The following is a 10054-nucleotide window of genomic DNA, read 5'->3' as shown; positions in this document are numbered from 1 at the left end:
TGTAGTTGTAGAACTACAGGTACCAGCAAGCCCGTTATTTCCCTGCCTGCTAGTACTTGAGGTTCTCCAAGTACCAGCAAGCGGGGGAGGCTTGCTGGGCCTTGTAGTTCTACAAAAAAAAAAACAATATTCTTTTTTTACACACATGGCTATCAGCCCGGCACCCACCACCCAGGGGTGCTGGGGACAGCCTCGGGCTTCACCTCTGGCCCTTGGGTGCCTCGAGGGGAGGAACCTCTTGATTTAAGGGGTCCCCACTCCTCCAGGGAACCCCGGCCAGGGGTGACTAGTTGGAGCGGTAATGCCAGGGCCGCAGGGACCTACATCTGCATATGAAAAGAGAAAAGGGGCGTGCAGGGCATGGCAGCCTTTTGCGGCGCTTGGATGACCCCTAGTTCGCATTAAACACCTCCACCCTCCTTCGGTGTGGGGCTCATGTTGGCTATGCCCCAGCCCCTGAAGCATTCAAGCTGATTTCTTGCAGCAGCTGGGCACTGTAACAGCTCCAGAGCTGATCTGTAAGGCAAGTAAAAGGGTGTGGGCCCTGCAGCACTACCTGTAGTTCGCATTGTGCGTTGGAAGGCACAAATTAAGCAGACGGGAGAAGTCAGGATAGTGCGCAAGGGCATAGAAGGGAGCGGCTCAAGAAAAGAGAAGTGGAAACAGACAGCAAACTAGGCTGGAGAGAGACCTGAGACAAAGAGATCTGAATTATACGAGAGCCGACCAGGGGAAACACAAATTATGCAGTCAAGTTTCCCACATTTGGGGAAATCGCAGGAGCAGCACACCCAGAGTGCAATGGGTGAGCCTTGCCCTGGGAGAAGCACCTTCATGATCATAGTATCTCACCTGGCAGGTAAGTAGGAGTTGGGCTAGAGCTGGGGAGGGTCGCTGCTCGGGCACCCCCCTGTCAAGTGAAGGAGATCCAACTGAGGCAGCACAAGGAAACTCTCGAAACGAAGAACACTAGAATGAAAATTTTAAAGCCTCCTGTTAGTGCTTCATCTACACGGTATAGCCCTGAATATTTCAATGCGCAGCTCTTTGCAAAAGAGAGATATTGGCAAGGAAAAGCTGTCTTGTACCTTTGCATTTTTCTCCCAAACGAAGGACACTAGAAAGAAAATTTTAAAGCCTCCTGTTAGGCCATCATCTACACGACATAGCCCTGAATTTTCCAATGCGTAGCTCTTTGCAAAAGAGAGATATTGGCAAGGAAAAGCTGTCTTGTACCTTTGCATTTTTCTCCCAAACGAAGGACACTAGAAAGAAAATTTTAAAGCCTCCTGTTAGGCCATCATCTACACGGCATAGCCCTGAATTTTCCAATGCACAGCTCTCTGCAAAAGAGAGATATTGGCAAGGAAAAGCTGTCTTGTACCATTGGATTTTTCTCCCAAACGAAGGACACTAGAATGAAAATTTTAAAGCCTCCTGTTAGTGCTTCATCTACACGGTATTGCCCTGAATTTTACAATGCGTAGCTCTTTGCAAAAGAGAGATATTGGCAAGGAAAAGCTGTCTTGTACCTTTGCATTTTTCTCACAAACGAAGGACACTTGAAAGAAAATTTTAAAGCCTCCTGTTAGGCCATCATCTACACGGCATAGCCCTGAATTTTCCAATGCGCAGCTCTTTGCAAAAGAGAGATATTGGCAAGGAAAAGCTGTCTTGTACCTTTGCATTTTTCTCCCAAACGAAGGACACTAGAAAGAAAATTTTAAAGCCTCCTGTTAGGCCATCATCTACACGGCATAGCCCTGAATTTTCCAATGCGCAGCTCTTTGCAAAAGAGAGATATTGGCAAGGAAAAGCTGTCTTGTACCTTTGCATTTTTCTCCCAAACGAAGGACACTAGAATGAAAATTTTAAAGCCTCCTGTTAGTGCTTCATCTACACGGTATAGCCCTGAATTTTCCAATGCGCAGCTCTTTGCAAAAGAGAGATATTGGCAAGGAAAAGCTGTCTTGTACCTTTGCATTTTTCTCCCAAACGAAGGACACTAGAAAGAAAATTTTAAAGCCTCCTGTTAGGCCATCATCTACACGGCATAGCCCTGAATTTTCCAATACGCAGCTCTTTGCAAAAGAGAGATATTGGCAAGGAAAAGCTGTCTTGTACCTTTGCATTTTTCTCCCAAACGAAGGACACTAGAATGAAAATTTTAAAGCCTCCTGTTAGTGCTTCATCTACACGGTATAGCCCTGAATTTTCCAATGCGCAGCTCTTTGCAAAAGAGAGATATTGGCAAGGAAAAGCTGTAGTGTACCATTGGATTTTTCTCCCAAACGAAGGACACTAGAATGAAAATTTTAAAGCCTCCTGTTAGTGCTTCATCTACACGGTATAGCCCTGAATTTTCCAATGCGCAGCTCTTTGCAAAAGAGAGATATTGGCAAGGAAAAGCTGTCTTGTACCTTTGCATTTTTCTCCCAAACGAAGGACACTAGAAAGAAAATTTTAAAGCCTCCTGTTAGGCCATCATCTACACGGCATAGCCCTGAATTTTCCAATGCGCAGCTCTTTGCAAAAGAGAGATATTGGCAAGGAAAAGCTGTCTTGTACCTTTGCATTTTTCTCCCAAACGAAGGACACTAGAAAGAAAATTTTAAAGCCTCCTGTTAGGGCTTCATCTACACGGTATAGCCCTGAATTTTCCAATACGCAGCTCTTTGCAAAAGAGAGATATTGGCAAGGAAAAGCTGTCTTGTACCTTTGCATTTTTCTCCCAAACGAAGGACACTAGAAAGAAAATTTTAAAGCCTCCTGTTAGGCCATCATCTACACGGCATAGCCCTGAATTTTCCAATGCGCAGCTCTTTGCAAAAGAGAGATATTGGCAAGGAAAAGCTGTCTTGCACCTTTGCATTTTTCTCCCAAACGAAGGACACTAGAAAGAAAATTTTAAAGCCTCCTGTTAGGCCATCATCTACCCGGCATAGCCCTGAATTTTCCAATACGCAGCTCTTTGCAAAAGAGAGATATTGGCAAGGAAAAGCTGTCTTGTACCTTTGCATTTTTCTCCCAAACGAAGGACACTAGAAAGAAAATTTTAAAGCCTCCTGTTAGGCCATCATCTACATGGCATAGCCCTGAATTTTCCAATGCGCAGCTCTTTGCAAAAGAGAGATATTGGCAAGGAAAAGCTGTCTTGTACCTTTGCATTTTTCTCCCAAACGAAGGACACTAGAAAGAAAATTTTAAAGCCTCCTGTTAGGCCATCATCTACACGGCATAGCCCTGAATTTTCCAATGCGCAGCTCTTTGCAAAAGAGAGATATTGGCAAGGAAAAGCTGTCTTGTGCCATTGGATTTTTCTCCCAAACGAAGAACACTAGAATGAAAATTTTAAAGCCTCCTGTTAGTGCTTCATCTACACGGTATAGCCCTAAATTTTCCAATGCGTAGCTCTTTGCAAAAGAGAGATATTGGCAAGGAAAAGCTGTCTTGTACCTTTGCATTTTTCTCCCAAACGAAGGACACTAGAAATAAAATTTTAAAGCCTCCTGTTAGGCCATCATCTACACGGCATAGCCCTGAATTTTCCAATGCGCAGCTCTTTGCAAAAGAGAGATATTGGCAAGGAAAAGCTGTCTTGTACCTTTGCATTTTTCTCCCAAACGAAGGACACTAGAAAGAAAATTTTAAAGCCTCCTGTTAGGCCATCATCTACACGGCATAGCCCTGAATTTTCCAATGCGCAGCTCTTTGCAAAAGAGAGATATTGGCAAGGAAAAGCTATCTTGTACCATTGGATTTTTCTCCCAAACGAAGGACACTAGAATGAAAATTTTAAAGCCTCCTGTTAGTGCTTCATCTACACGGTATAGCCCTGAATTTTCCAATGCGTAGCTCTTTGCAAAAGAGAGATATTGGCAAGGAAAAGCTGTCTTGTACCTTTGCATTTTTCTCCCAAACGAAGGACACTAGAAATAAAATTTTAAAGCCTCCTGTTAGGCCATCATCTACACGGCATAGCCCTGAATTTTCCAATGCGCAGCTCTTTGCAAAAGAGAGATATTGGCAAGGAAAAGCTGTCTTGTACCTTTGCATTTTTCTCCCAAACGAAGGACACTAGAAAGAAAATTTTAAAGCCTCCTGTTAGGCCATCATCTACACGGCATAGCCCTGAATTTTCCAATGCGCAGCTCTTTGCAAAAGAGAGATATTGGCAAGGAAAAGCTGTCTTGTACCTTTGCATTTTTCTCCCAAACGAAGGACACTAGAAAGAAAATTTTAAAGCCTCCTGTTAGGCCATCATCTACACGGCATAGCCCTGAATTTTCCAATGCGCAGCTCTTTGCAAAAGAGAGATATTGGCAAGGAAAATCTGTCTTGTACCATTGGATTTTTCTCCCAAACGAAGGACACTAGAATGAAAATTTTAAAGCCTCCTGTTAGTGCTTTATCTACACGGTATAGCCCTGAATTTTCCAATGCGTAGCTCTTTGCAAAATAGAGATATTGGCAAGGAAAAGCTGTCTTGTACCTTTGCATTTTTCTCCCAAACGAAGGACACTAGAATGAAAATTTTAAAGCCTCCTGTTAGTGCTTCATCTACACGGTATAGCCCTGAATTTTCCAATGCGCAGCTCTTTGCAAAAGAGAGATATTGGCAAGGGAAAGCTGTCTTGTACCTTTGCATTTTTCTCCCAAACGAAGGACACTAGAATGAAAATTTTAAAGCCTCCTGTTAGGGCTTCATCTACATGGCATAGCCCTGAATTTTCCAATGCGCAGCTCTTTGCAAAAGAGAGATATTGGCAAGGAAAAGCTGTCTTGTACCTTTGCATTTTTCTCCCAAACGAAGGACACTAGAAAGAAAATTTTAAAGCCTCCTGTTAGGCCATCATCTACACGGCATAGCCCTGAATTTTCCAATGCGCAGCTCTTTGCAAAAGAGAGATATTGGCAAGGAAAAGCTGTCTTGTACCATTGGATTTTTCTCCCAAACGAAGGACACTAGAATGAAAATTTTAAAGCCTCCTGTTAGTGCTTCATCTACACGGTATAGCCCTGAATTTTCCAATGCGTAGCTCTTTGCAAAAGAGAGATATTGGCAAGGAAAAGCTGTCTTGTACCTTTGCATTTTTCTCCCAAACGAAGGACACTAGAAAGAAAATTTTAAAGCCTCCTGTTAGGCCATCATCTACACGGCATAGCCCTGAATTTTCCAATGCGCAGCTCTTTGCAAAAGAGAGATATTGGCAAGGAAAAGCTGTCTTGTACTTTTGCATTTTTCTCCCAAACGAAGGACACTAGAAAGAAAATTTCAAAGCCTCCTGTTAGGCCATCATCTACACGGCATAGCCCTGAATTTTCCAATGCGCAGCTCTTTGCAAAAGAGAGATATTGGCAAGGAAAAGCTGTCTTGTACTTTTGCATTTTTCTCCCAAACGAAGGACACTAGAAAGAAAATTTCAAAGCCTCCTGTTAGGCCATCATCTACACGGCATAGCCCTGAATTTTCCAATGCGCAGCTCTTTGCAAAAGAGAGATATTGGCAAGGAAAAGCTGTCTTGTACCATTGGATTTTTCTCCCAAACGAAGGACACTAGAATGAAAATTTTAAAGCCTCCTGTTAGTGCTTCATCTACACGGTATAGCCCTGAATTTTCCAATGCGTAGCTCTTTGCAAAAGAGAGATATTGGCAAGGAAAAGCTGTCTTGTACCTTTGCATTTTTCTCCCAAACGAAGGACACTAGAAAGAAAATTTTAAAGCCTCCTGTTAGGCCATCATCTACACGGCATAGCCCTGGATTTTCCAATGCGCAGCTCTTTGCAAAAGAGAGATATTGGCAAGGAAAAGCTGTCTTGTACCTTTGCATTTTTCTCCCAAACGAAGGACACTAGAAAGAAAATTTTAAAGCCTCCTGTTAGGGCTTCATCTACACGGTATAGCCCTGAATTTTCCAATGCGCAGCTCTTTGCAAAAGAGAGATATTGGCAAGGAAAAGCTGTCTTGTACTTTTGCATTTTTCTCCCAAACGAAGGACACTAGAAAGAAAATTTTAAAGCCTCCTGTTAGGCCATCATCTACACGGCATAGCCCTGAATTTTCCAATGCGCAGCTCTTTGCAAAAGAGAGATATTGGCAAGGAAAAGCTGTCTTGTACCTTTGCATTTTTCTCCCAAACGAAGGACACTAGAATGAAAATTTTAAAGCCTCCTGTTAGTGCTTCATCTACACGGTATAGCCCTGAATTTTCCAATGCGCAGCTCTTTGCAAAAGAGAGATATTGGCAAGGAAAAGCTGTCTTGTACCTTTGCATTTTTCTCCCAAACGAAGGACACTAGAAAGAAAATTTTAAAGCCTCCTGTTAGGCCATCATCGACACGGCATAGCCCTGAATTTTCCAATACGCAGCTCTTTGCAAAAGAGAGATATTGGCAAGGAAAAGCTGTCTTGTACCTTTGCATTTTTCTCCCAAACGAAGGACACTAGAATGAAAATTTTAAAGCCTCCTATTAGTGCTTCATCTACACGGTATAGCCCTGAGTTTTCCAATGCGCAGCTCTTTGCAAAAGAGAGATATTGGCAAGGAAAAGCTGTCTTATACCATTGGATTTTTCTCCCAAACGAAGGACACTAGAATGAAAATTTTAAAGCCTCCTGTTAGTGCTTCATCTACACGGTATAGCCCTGAATTTTCCAATGCGCAGCTCTTTGCAAAAGAGAGATATTGGCAAGGAAAAGCTGTCTTGTACCTTTGCATTTTTCTCCCAAACGAAGGACACTAGAAAGAAAATTTTAAAGCCTCCTGTTAGGCCATCATCTACACGGCATAGCCCTGAATTTTCCAATGCGCAGCTCTTTGCAAAAGAGAGATATTGGCAAGGGAAAGCTGTCTTGTACCTTTGCATTTTTCTCCCAAACGAAGGACACTAGAATGAAAATTTTAAAGCCTCCTGTTAGGGCTTCATCTACATGGCATAGCCCTGAATTTTCCAATGCGCAGCTCTTTGCAAAAGAGAGATATTGGCAAGGAAAAGCTGTCTTGTACCTTTGCATTTTTCTCCCAAACGAAGGACACTAGAAAGAAAATTTTAAAGCCTCCTGTCAGGGCTTCATCTACACGGTATAGCCCTGAATTTTCCAATGCGCAGCTCTTTGCAAAAGAGAGATATTGGCAAGGAAAAGCTGTCTTGCACCTTTGCATTTTTATCCCAAACGAAGGACACTAGAAAGAAAATTTTAAAGCCTCCTGTTAGGCCATCATCTACCCGGCATAGCCCTGAATTTTCCAATACGCAGCTCTTTGCAAAAGAGAGATATTGGCAAGGAAAAGCTGTCTTGTACCTTTGCATTTTTCTCCCAAACGAAGGACACTAGAAAGAAAATTTTAAAGCCTCCTGTTAGGCCATCATCTACATGGCATAGCCCTGAATTTTCCAATGCGCAGCTCTTTGCAAAAGAGAGATATTGGCAAGGAAAAGCTGTCTTGTACCTTTGCATTTTTCTCCCAAACGAAGGACACTAGAAAGAAAATTTTAAAGCCTCCTGTTAGGCCATCATCTACACGGCATAGCCCTGAATTTTCCAATGCGCAGCTCTTTGCAAAAGAGAGATATTGGCAAGGAAAAGCTGTCTTGTACCATTGGATTTTTCTCCCAAACGAAGGACACTAGAATAAAAATTTTAAAGCCTCCTGTTAGTGCTTCATCTACACGGAATAGCCCTGAATTTTCCAATGCGTAGCTCTTTGCAAAAGAGAGATATTGGCAAGGAAAAGCTGTCTTGTACCTTTGCATTTTTCTCCCAAACGAAGGACACTAGAAATAAAATTTTAAAGCCTCCTGTTAGGCCATCATCTACACGGCATAGCCCTGAATTTTCCAATGCGCAGCTCTTTGCAAAAGAGAGATATTGGCAAGGAAAAGCTGTCTTGTACCTTTGCATTTTTCTCCCAAACGAAGGACACTAGAAAGAAAATTTTAAAGCCTCCTGTTAGGCCATCATCTACACGGCATAGCCCTGAATTTTCCAATGCGCAGCTCTTTGCAAAAGAGAGATATTGGCAAGGAAAAGCTGTCTTGTACCATTGGATTTTTCTCCCAAACGAAGGACACTAGAATAAAAATTTTAAAGCCTCCTGTTAGTGCTTCATCTACACGGAATAGCCCTGAATTTTCCAATGCGTAGCTCTTTGCAAAAGAGAGATATTGGCAAGGAAAAGCTGTCTTGTACCTTTGCATTTTTCTCCCAAACGAAGGACACTAGAAATAAAATTTTAAAGCCTCCTGTTAGGCCATCATCTACACGGCATAGCCCTGAATTTTCCAATGCGCAGCTCTTTGCAAAAGAGAGATATTGGCAAGGAAAAGCTGTCTTGTACCTTTGCATTTTTCTCCCAAACGAAGGACACTAGAAAGAAAATTTTAAAGCCTCCTGTTAGGCCATCATCTACACGGCATAGCCCTGAATTTTCCAATGCGCAGCTCTTTGCAAAAGAGAGATATTGGCAAGGAAAAGCTGTCTTGTACCTTTGCATTTTTCTCCCAAACGAAGGACACTAGAATGAAAATTTTAAAGCCTCCTGTTAGTGCTTCATCTACACGGTATAGCCCTGAATTTTCCAATGCGCAGCTCTTTGCAAAAGAGAGATATTGGCAAGGAAAAGCTGTCTTGTACCTTTGCATTTTTCTCCCAAACGAAGGACACTAGAAAGAAAATTTTAAAGCCTCCTGTTAGGCCATCATCTACACGGCATAGCCCTGAATTTTCCAATACGCAGCTCTTTGCAAAAGAGAGATATTGGCAAGGAAAAGCTGTCTTGTACCTTTGCATTTTTCTCCCAAACGAAGGACACTAGAATGAAAATTTTAAAGCCTCCTGTTAGTGCTTCATCTACACGGTATAGCCCTGAATTTTCCAATGCGCAGCTCTTTGCAAAAGAGAGATATTGGCAAGGAAAAGCTGTAGTGTACCATTGGATTTTTCTCCCAAACGAAGGACACTAGAATGAAAATTTTAAAGCCTCCTGTTAGTGCTTCATCTACACGGTATAGCCCTGAATTTTCCAATGCGCAGCTCTTTGCAAAAGAGAGATATTGGCAAGGAAAAGCTGTCTTGTACCTTTGCATTTTTCTCCCAAACGAAGGACACTAGAAAGAAAATTTTAAAGCCTCCTGTTAGGCCATCATCTACACGGCATAGCCCTGAATTTTCCAATGCGCAGCTCTTTGCAAAAGAGAGATATTGGCAAGGGAAAGCTGTCTTGTACCTTTGCATTTTTCTCCCAAACGAAGGACACTAGAATGAAAATTTTAAAGCCTCCTGTTAGGGCTTCATCTACATGGCATAGCCCTGAATTTTCCAATGCGCAGCTCTTTGCAAAAGAGAGATATTGGCAAGGAAAAGCTGTCTTGTACCTTTGCATTTTTCTCCCAAACGAAGGACACTAGAAAGAAAATTTTAAAGCCTCCTGTCAGGGCTTCATCTACACGGTATAGCCCTGAATTTTCCAATGCGCAGCTCTTTGCAAAAGAGAGATATTGGCAAGGAAAAGCTGTCTTGCACCTTTGCATTTTTATCCCAAACGAAGGACACTAGAAAGAAAATTTTAAAGCCTCCTGTTAGGCCATCATCTACCCGGCATAGCCCTGAATTTTCCAATACGCAGCTCTTTGCAAAAGAAAGATATTGGCAAGGAAAAGCTGTCTTGTACCTTTGCATTTTTCTCCCAAACGAAGGACACTAGAAAGAAAATTTTAAAGCCTCCTGTTAGGCCATCATCTACACGGCATAGCCCTGAATTTTCCAATGCGCAGCTCTTTGCAAAAGAGAGATATTGGCAAGGAAAAGCTGTCTTGTACCTTTGCATTTTTCTCCCAAACGAAGGACACTAGAATGAAAATTTTAAAGCCTCCTGTTAGTGCTTCATCTACACGGTATAGCCCTGAATTTTCCAATGCGCAGCTCTTTGCAAAAGAGAGATATTGGCAAGGAAAAGCTGTCTTGTACCTTTGCATTTTTCTCCCAAACGAAGGACACTAGAAAGAAAATTTTAAAGCCTCCTGTTAGGCCATCATCGACACGGCATAGCCCTG

At 42.4% G+C, this 10054-nt stretch overlaps 1 non-coding gene across 1 annotated transcript; it reads right to left on the bottom strand.

Moving 5' to 3' along the window:
- Nucleotides 1-704: 704 nt before the first annotated feature.
- Nucleotides 705-867, bottom strand: LOC134952033 (U1 spliceosomal RNA). Its single transcript, XR_010184655.1, has one exon. It is a non-coding gene; the product is annotated as a U1 spliceosomal RNA (small nuclear RNA).
- Between the last annotated feature and the right edge of the window lie 9187 nt (nt 868-10054).

This window comes from Pseudophryne corroboree, chromosome 8 (assembly GCF_028390025.1).
Source record: "Pseudophryne corroboree isolate aPseCor3 chromosome 8, aPseCor3.hap2, whole genome shotgun sequence".
In the NCBI taxonomy this organism is placed as follows: domain Eukaryota; kingdom Metazoa; phylum Chordata; class Amphibia; order Anura; family Myobatrachidae; genus Pseudophryne; species Pseudophryne corroboree.
The sequence above is the reverse complement of the archived record's forward strand: the minus strand, read 5'-3'. Positions and strand labels throughout refer to the sequence as shown.